This window comes from Triticum urartu, chromosome 7 (genome assembly GCF_003073215.2).
Source record: "Triticum urartu cultivar G1812 chromosome 7, Tu2.1, whole genome shotgun sequence".
Taxonomy (NCBI): Eukaryota; Viridiplantae; Streptophyta; class Magnoliopsida; order Poales; family Poaceae; genus Triticum; species Triticum urartu.
Genome location: NC_053028.1, coordinates 247,319,350 through 247,329,403, shown reverse-complemented (window position 1 = coordinate 247,329,403; position 10,054 = coordinate 247,319,350).

The following is a 10,054-nucleotide window of genomic DNA, read 5'->3' as shown; positions in this document are numbered from 1 at the left end:
TCCGCCCCTCACGAGACAGCCTAGTGAGGCCGCCCCTGAGGACGTCTTGCGTCATCCGCCTCGCGAGGCTTGGCCACTCGTGTGGGTCTTGAGTGTTTGCTGGTGAAGATGGGCCGTACAGGGCCGCTGGTGGAGCCACGTTGTGGGCCGTAGGCAGGCAAGTCTGGGGACCCCCATTCCCAGGATGCCGACATTATGATCAAGTTTATCTATGAACAATATTTGATTCTTCTCTAAATTCTTATATGCATGATTTGATATCTTTGCAAGTCTCTTCGAATTATCAGTTTGGTTTGGCCTACTAGATTGATCTTTCTTGCAATGGGAGAAGTTCTTAGCTTTGGGTTCAATCTTGCGGTGCTCGATCCTAGTGACAGAAAGGGAACCGACACGTATTTTATTGTTTCCATCGAGGATAACAAGATGGGGTTTATATCATATTGCTTGAGTTTATCCCTCTACATCATGTCATCTTGCCTAATGCGTTACTCTGTTCTTATGAACTTAATACTCTAGATGCATGCTGGATAGCGGTCGATGTGTGGAGTAATAGTAGTAGATGCAGAATCATTTCGGTCTACTTGACATGGACGTGATGCCTATGTTTATGATCATGCCTAGATATTCTCATGACTATGCACTTTTCTATCAATTGCTCGGCAGTAATTTGTTCACCCACCATAATATATGCTATCTTGAGAGAAGCCACTAGTGAAAACTATGGCCCCCGGGTCTACTTTACATCATATAAGTTTCCAATCTACAATTCTAGTTTACTATTTATTTTGCAATCTTTACTTTCCAATCTATACAAAAATACCAAAAATAATTATCTTATTATCTTTATCAGATCTCACTTTTGCAAGTGGCCGTGAAGGGATTGACAACCCCTTTATCGTGTTGGTTGCAAGGTTCTTATTTGTTTGTGCAGGTACTAGGCGATTTGTGTGTAGTCTCCGACTGGATTGATATCTTGGTTCTCAAAAACTGAGGGAAATACTTACGCTACTTTGCTGCATCACCCTTTCCTCTTCCAGGGAAAACCAACGCATGCTCAAGAGGTAGCAGGGGGGTGCCTCCAACACACAACAATTGTTCCTAGCCATGAGCGGCACCCCCCTCCAACGTTTACTCCTCCGGTCATATTTGTCGTAGTGCTTAGGTGAAGCCCTATGCGGATCACTTCACCATCACCGTCACCATGCCGTCGTGCTGACGAAACTCTCCCTTGACACTTTGCAGGATCAAGAGTTCGAGGGACGTCATCAACCTGAACGTGTGCAGAACTCGGAGGTGCCATATGTTCGGTACTTGGTCGGTTGAATCGAGAAGACGTTCGACTACATCAACCGCGTTGAACTAAAGCATCCGCTTTCATCCTACGAGGGTACGTGGACACACTCTCCCCCTCTCATTGCTATGCATCTCTGAGGGAGTCCTGGATTAGGGGGTGTTTGGATAGCCAGAATATACCTTCAGCCGGACTCCTGGACTATGAAGATACAAGATTGAAGACTTCGTCCCGTGTCCGGAAGGGACTTTCCTTGGCTTGGAAGGCAAGCTTGGCGATACGGATAATCAGATCTCCTACCATTGTAACCGACTTTGTGTAACCCTAACCCTCTCTGGTGTCTATATAAACCGGAGGGTTTTAGTCCGTAGGACAACATAGACAACAACAATCATACCATAGGCTAGCTTCTAGGGTTTAGCCTCTCCGATCTCATGGTAGATCTACTCTTGTACTACCCATATCATCAATATTAATCAAGTAGGACGTAGGGTTTTACCTCCATCGAGAGGGCCCGAACCTGGGTAAAACTTCGTGTCCCTTGCCTCCTGTTACCATCCGGCCTAGACGCACAGTTCGGGACCCCCTACCCGAGATCCGCCGGTTTTGACACTGACATTGGTGCTTTCGTTGAGAGTTCCTCTATGTCGTCGCCGTCAGGCTCGATGGCTCCTATGATCATCAATAGCGATGCAGTCCAGTGTGAGACCTTCCTCCCCGGACAGATCTTCGTCTTCGGCGGCTTCGCACTGCAGGACAATTCACTTGTCCATCTGGAGCAGATCGAAAGCTACGCCCCTGGCCGTCAGGTCAGATTTGGAAGTTTAAACTACACGGCTAACATACGCGGGGACTTGATCTTCGATGGATTCGAGCCACTACCGAGCACGCCGCACTGTCCCGACGAGCATGATCTAGCTCTGCCGCCGAACAGTTCCCTGGAGGCCGCACCCGCATCGGCTTCGACCCTTAATTCGGAGCCAACTGCACCAATCGAGGATGGGCGGTTGGACGCCACCTCGGGGACTGCGATCCCAACGGCGATTGAGCCAAACACCAGCCCCGCACTCTGCGAGACTCGTGACTCCAAGGAGTCGGACTCCTCTCCGAACTCCGAACCCTCCGCGCCCCTGCCGATCGAATCTGATTGGGCACCGATCATGGAGTTTACTATCGCGGACATCTTTCAGCACTCGCCTTTCGGCAATATTCTGAAGACACCGAAGTCTCTCTCTTTGTCAGGAGAGCCCTGGCCGGACTACGGTCAGCAAGGTTGGGGTACGGACGATGAAGAAATTCAAAGCCCACCCACCACCCACTTTGTAGCCACTGTCGATGATTTAACCGACATGCTCGACTTCGACTCCGAAGACATCGACGGTATGGACGTCGATGGAGGAGATGATGAAGAACCAGCGCCTACTAGGCCCTGGAAAGCCACCTCATCATATGACATATACATGGTGGACACTCCAAAAAAGGACATGGCGATGGAACAACGGAGGATGACCCCTCCAAGAAACAGCCTAAGCGCCAGCGTCAGCAGCGCCGCTCAAAATCCCGCCAAAACAAATGCGGCGATTCCAGCACGGGAGATAATAATACTCCGAAAAGTGCCGAAGAAAACCCCCTCCAGCAAGATTTAGCATAGGAGGATGGAGAAACCAGCCCTCAGGAGAGAGCGGCTGACATAGAGGTCGAGGACGATAATTATATGCCTCCCTCCGAAGACGAGGCAAGCCTCGACGATGACGAATTCGTCGTGCCAGAGGATCCCGTCGAGCAAGAGCGTTTTCAACGCAGGCTTATGGTCACGGCAAGAAGCCTCAAGAAAAAACAGCAACAGCTTAGAGCTGATCAAGATTTGCTAGTCGACAGATGGACTGAAGTCCTTGTGGCCGAGGAGCATAAACTCGAACGCCCCTCCAAGAGCTACCCAAAGCGCATGTTGCTACCACGATTAGAGGAGGAAGCACTTGATGCGGCCGACCAGCCACCTTGTGGCCGCGACAGAGATGCCTCTCGGCCCTCCACTCAAGCCGCACCCCGCACCAAGGCACGAGAATATGCGCCAGACTTATGAGATATGCTGGAGGACAAGGCAAGGCAAACAAGATCGATATACGGATCGCGTGGGCGCCCCACGGCTCGAGACAGTAACCGTCACGCTGGCCACAAATTCGGCAGGGTCGAACACAGTAGACAAAGCTCATTGGAGCTACGTCGTGATATAACCCAGTACAGAGGCGCCGCACACCCACTATGCTTCACAGATGAAATAATGGATCATAAAATCCCCGAGGGTTTCAAACCCGTAAACATCGAATCATATGATGGCACAACAGATCCTGCGGTATGGATCGAGGACTATCTCCTTCATATCCACATGGCCCGCGGCAACGATTTCCACGCCATCAAATACCTCCCACTCAAGCTTAAAGGACTAGCTCGGCATTGGCTTAACAGCTTGCCAACAGGATCAATCAGTTGTTGGGAGGACCTGGAAGCCGCATTCCTCGACAATTTCCAGGGCACTTATGTGCGACCCCCAGACGCCGATGACGTAAGTCACGTAATTCAGCAGCCAGAGGAATCGGCCAGGCAATTCTGGACATGGTTCCTAACAAAGAAAAATCAAATAGTCGACTGTCCGGACGCTGAGGCCCTAGCATCCTTCAAGCACAATATCCGTGACGAGTGGCTGGCCCGGCACCTTGGACAGGAAAAGCCAAAATCTATGGCAGCACTCACGACACTCATGACCCGCTTTTGCGCGGGAGAAGACAGCTGGCTTGCTCGTAGCAACAACATGACCAAGCACCCTGCTAACTCGGACACCAGGGATAGCAGTGGCAGGTCGCGTCGCAACAAGCAGAAGCGCCGCATTAACGGCGACAATGCTGAGCATACGACAGTGAATGCCGGATTCAGAGGCTCTAAATCCGGTCAGTGGAAAAAGGCATTCAAAAGGAATCCTAGGGGCCCGTCCAGTTTGGACCGAATACTCGACCGCTTGTGCCAGATACATGGCACCCCCAAAAAGCCGACCAATCACACCAACAGGGATTGTTGGGTGTTCAAGCAGGCAGGCAAGTTAAACACCGAAAATGAAGACAAGGGGCTGCATAGCGATGATGGCGAGGAGCCCTGGCCGCCGAACAACAATGGACAGAAGGGTTTTCCCCCACAAGTGCGGACGGTGAACATGATATACGCAACCCACGTCCCCAAAAGGGAGCGGAAGCGCACGTTAAGGGACGTTTACGCGGTGGAGCCAGTCGCCCCAAAGTTCAACCCATGGTCCTCCTGCCCGATCACTTTTGATCGAAGGGACCATCCCACAAGCATCCGTCATGGCGGATTCGCCGCATTGGTTCTAGACCCAATTATTGATGGATTTCATCTCACTAGAGTCCTTATTGTTGGAAATATGCCCTAGAGGCAATAATAAAAGCATTATTATTGTATTTCCTTGTTCATGATAATTGTCTTTATTCATGCTATAATTGTATTATCCGGAAATCGTAATACATGTGTGGATAATAGACACCAACATGTCCCTAGTAAGCCTCTAGTTGACTAGCTCGTTGATCAACAGATAGTCATGGTTTCCTGACTATGGACATTGGATGTCATTGATAACGAGATCACATCATTAGGAGAATGATGTGATGGACAAGACCCAATCCTAAACATAGCATAAGATCGTATAGTTCGTTTGCTAGAGTTTTCCAATGTCAAGTATCTTTTCCTTAGACCATGAGATCATGTAACTCCCAGATACCATAGGAGTGCTTTGGGTATACCAAACGTCACAACGTAACTGGGTGACTATAAAGGTAGACTACGGGTATCTCCGAAAGTGTCTGTTGGGTTGACACGGATCAAGACTGGGATTTGTCACTCCGTATGACGGAGAGGTATCACTGGGCCCACTCGGTAATGCATCATCATTATGAGCTCAAAGTGACCAAGTGTCTGGTCACGGGATCATGCATTACGGTACGAGTAAAGTGACTTGCCGATAACGAGATTGAACGAGGTATTGGGATACCGACGATCGAATCTCGGGCAAGTAGCATACCGATTGACAAAGGGAATTGTATACGGGGTTGCTTGAATCCTCGACATTGTGGTTCATCCGATGAGATCATCGAGGAGCATGTGGGAGCCAACATGGGTATCCAGATCCCGCTGTTGGTTATTGACCGGAGAGCGATCTCGGTCATGTCTACATGTCTCCCGAACCTGTAGGGTCTACACACTTAAGGTTCGGTGACGTTAGGGTTGTAGGGATATGTATATGCAGTAACCCAAATGTTGTTTGGAGTCCCGGATGAGATCCCGGACGTCACGAGGAGTTCCAAAATGGTCCGGAGGTAAAGAATTATATATAGGAAGTGCTATTTCGGCCATCGGGACAAGTTTCGGGGTTATCGGTATTGTACCGGGACCACCGGAAGGGTCCCGGGGGTCCACCGGGTGGGGCCACCTGCCCCGGGGGCCACATGGGCTGTAGGGGGTGCGCCTTGGCCTGCATGGGCCAAGGGCACCAGCCCCAAAAGGCCCATGCACCTAGAGTTCACAAAAGGGAAGAGTCCCACTAGTGGAAGGCACCTCCTAGGTGCCTTGGGGCGAAGGGAAACCTCCCTTGGCCGCCCCCCCCTTGGCCCTCCTATATATAGTGGGGGAAGGAGGGCTTTTCATCCAGGCCTTTGGTTGCCTCCTTCTCCCTCTCCAACACCTCCTCCTCCTCCATAGTGCTTGGCGAAGCCCTGACGGAGTACTGCAGCTCCACCATCACCACACCGTCGTGTTGCTGCTGGAGCCATCTTCCTCAACCTCTCCTTCCCTCTTGCTGGATCAAGAAGAAGGAGACGTTACGCTGACCATACGTGTGTTGAACGCGGAGGTGCCGTCCGTTCAGTGCTAGGATCTCCGGTGATTTGGATCACGTCGTGTTCGACTACCTCAACCCCGTTCTTTGAACGCTTCCGCTCGCGATCTACAAAGGTATGTAGATGCATCCAATCACTCGTTGCTAGATGAACTCATAGATGGATCTTGGTGAAACCGTAGGAAAATTTTTGTTTTCTACAACGTTCCCCAACAGTGGTATCAGAGCTAGGTCTATGCGTAGTTCTTCTTGCGCGAGTAGAACACAATTTGTTGTGGGCGTAGATGTTGTCAACTTTCTTGCCATTACTAGTCTTATCTTGCTTCAATGGTATTGTGGGATGAAGCGGCCCGGACCAACCTTACACGTACGCTTACGTGAGACCGGTTCCACCGACTAACATGCACAAGTTGCATAAGGTGGCTGGCGGGTGTCTGTCTCTCCCACTTTAGTTGGAGCGGATTTGATGAAAAGGGTCCTTATGAAGGGTAAATAGAAGTTGACAAATCACGTTGTGGGTTTCACGTAGGTAAGAAAACGTTCTTGCTAGAACCCTACTTCAGCCACGTAAAACTTGCAACAACAATTAGAGGACGTCTAACTTATTTTTGCAGCAAGTGCTTTGTGATATGATATGGCCAAAGTTGTGATGTATGAGTTGTTCATGCTATTGTAATAGGAATCAAGACTTGCATGTCGATGAGTATGACAACCGGCAGGAGCCATAGGAGTTGTCTTTATTTTTTGTATGACCTGCGTGTCATTGAGAAACGCCATGTAAATTACTTTACTTTATTGCTAAACGCGTTAGCCATAGTAGTAGAAGTAATAGTTGGCGAGCAACTTCATGGAGACACGATGATGGGGATCATGATGATGGAGATCATGGTGTCAAGCCGGTGACAAGATGATCATGGAGCCCCAAGATGGAGATCGAAGGAGCTATGTGATATTGGCCATATCATGTCACTATTATTATTTGATTGCATTTGATGTTTATCATGTTTTGCATCTTGTTTACTTAGAACGACGGTAGTAAATAAGATGATCCCTCATAATAATTTCAAGAAAGTGTTCCCCCTAACTGTGCACCATTGCGACAGTTCGTTGTTTCAATGCACCACGTGATGATCGGGTGTTTGATTCAAACGCTCACATACAATGGGTGTAAGACAGATTTACACATGCAAACACTTAGGTTGACTTGAAGAGCCTAGCATGTGTATAGACATGGCCTCGGAACACAGAAGACCGAAAGGTCGAGCATGAGTCGTATAGAAGATACGATCAACATGAAGATGTTCACCAAAGTTGACTAGTCCGTCTCACGTGATGATCGGAAACGGCCTAGTTGATTCGGATCATGTTATACTTAGATGACTAGAAGAGGGATGTCTTTCTAAGTGGGAGTTCATTGAATAATTTGATTAGATGAACTTAATTATCATGAACTTAGTCTAAAAATCTTTACAATATGTCTTTTAGATCAAATGGCCAACGTAGTCCTCAACTTCAACGCGTTCCTAGAGAAAACCAAGCTGAAAGACGATGGCAACAACTATATGGACTGGGTCCGGAACCTGAGGATCATCCTCATAGCTGCCAAGAAAGATTATGTCCTACTAGCACCGCTGGGTGACGCACCTGTTCTCCCTGCAGAACAAGATGTTATGAACGCTTGGCAGGCACATACCGATGACTACTCCCTCGTTCAGTGCGGCATGCTTTACAGCCTAGAGCCGGGGCTCCAAAAGCGTTTTGAGAGACATGGAGCATATGAGATGTTCGAAGAGCTGAAAATGGTTTTCCAAGCTCATGCCCGGGTCGAGAGATATGAAGTCTCCGACAAATTCTTCAGCTGTAAGATGGAGGAAAATAGTTCTGTCAGTGAGCACATACTCACTATGTCTGGGTTACATAACCGCTTGACTCAGCTGGGAGTTAATCTCCCGGATGATGCGGTCATTGACAGAATCCTCCAGTCACTTCCACCGAGCTACAAGAGCTTTGTGATGAACTTCAATATGCAGGGGATGGAAAAGACCATTCCTGAAGTATTTGCTATGCTGAAATCAGCAGAGGTAGAAGTCAAGAAGGAACATCAAGTGTTGATGGTCAATAAAACCACTAAGTTCAAGAAGGGCAAGGGTAAAAAGAACTTCAAGAAGGACGGCAAGGGAGTTGCCGCGCCCGGTAAGCAAGCTGCCGGGAAGAAGCCAAAGAATGGACCCAAGCCCGAGACTGAGTGCTTTTATTGCAAGGGAAGTGGTCACTGGAAGCGGAACTGCCCCAAATACTTATCGGACAAGAAGGCCGGCAAAACAAAAGGTATATATGATATACATGTAATTGATGTGTACCTTACTAGTACCCATAGTAGCTCCTAGGTATTTGATACCGGTGCAGTTGCTCACATTTGTAACTCAAAGCAGGGGCTGCGGAATAAGCGGAGACTGGCAAAGGACGAGGTGACGATGCGTGTCGGGAATGGTTCCAAGGTCAATGTGATCGCGGTCGGCACGCTACCTCTACATTTACCTTCGGGATTAGTTTTAAACCTTAATAATTGTTATTTAGTGCCAGCTTTGAGCATGAACATTGTATCGGGATCTCGTTTAATTCGAGATGGCTACTCATTTAAATCCGAGAATAATGGTTGTTCTATTTATATGAGAGATATGTTTTATGGTCATGCTCCTATGGTGAATGGTTTATTCTTAATGAATCTCGAGCGTAATGCTACACATATTCATAGTGTGAGTACCAAAACATGTAAGGTTGATAATGATAGTCCCACATACTTGTGGCACTGCCGCCTTGGTCACATAGGTGTCAAACGCATGAAGAAGCTCCATGCAGATGGACTTTTAGAGTCTCTTGATTATGAATCATTTGACACGTGCGAACCATGCCTCATGGGTAAAATGACCAAGACTCCGTTCTCAGGAACAATGGAGCGAGCAACCAACTTATTGGAAATCATACATACTGATGTGTGCGGTCCAATGAGTGTTGAGGCTCGCGGTGGCTATCGTTATGTTCTCACCCTCACTGATGACTTAAGTAGATATGGGTATGTCTACTTAATGAAACACAAGTCTGAAACCTTTGAAAAGTTCAAGGAATTTCAGAGTGAGGTTGAGAATCAACGTGACAGGAAAATCAAGTTCCTACGATCAGATCGTGGAGGAGAATACTTGAGTCACGAGTTTGGCACACACTTAAGAAAATGTGGAATAGTTTCACAGCTCACGCCGCCTAGAACACCTCAGCGTAATGGTGTGTCCGAACGTCGTAATCGCACTCTATTGGATATGGTGCGATCTATGATGTCTCTTGCCGATTTACCGCTATCCTTTTGGGGGTATGCTTTAGAGACTGCCGGATTCACTTTAAATAGGGCTCCGTCGAAATCCGTTGAGACGACACCGTTTGAATTATGGTTTGGGAAGAAACCTAAGCTGTCATTTCTAAAAGTTTGGGGATGCGATGCTTATGTCAGGAAACTTCAACCTGAAAAGCTCGAACCGAAGTCGGAAAAATGCGTCTTCATAGGATACCCTAAAGAAACTATTGGGTATACCTTCTACCTCAGATCCGAAGGCAAGATCTTTGTTGCCAAGAATGGGTCCTTTCTAGAAAAAGAGTTTCTCTCGTAAGAAGTAAGTGGGAGGAAAGTAGAACTTGATGAAGTATTACCTCTTGAACCGGAAAATGGCACAACTCAAGAAAATGTTCCTGAGGTGCCTGCACCAACTAGAGAGGAAGATATTGATGATGATCAAGATACTTCTGATCAAGCTCCTACTGAAATTCGAAGGTCCACAAGGACACGTTCCGCACCAGAGTGGTGCGGCAACCCTGTC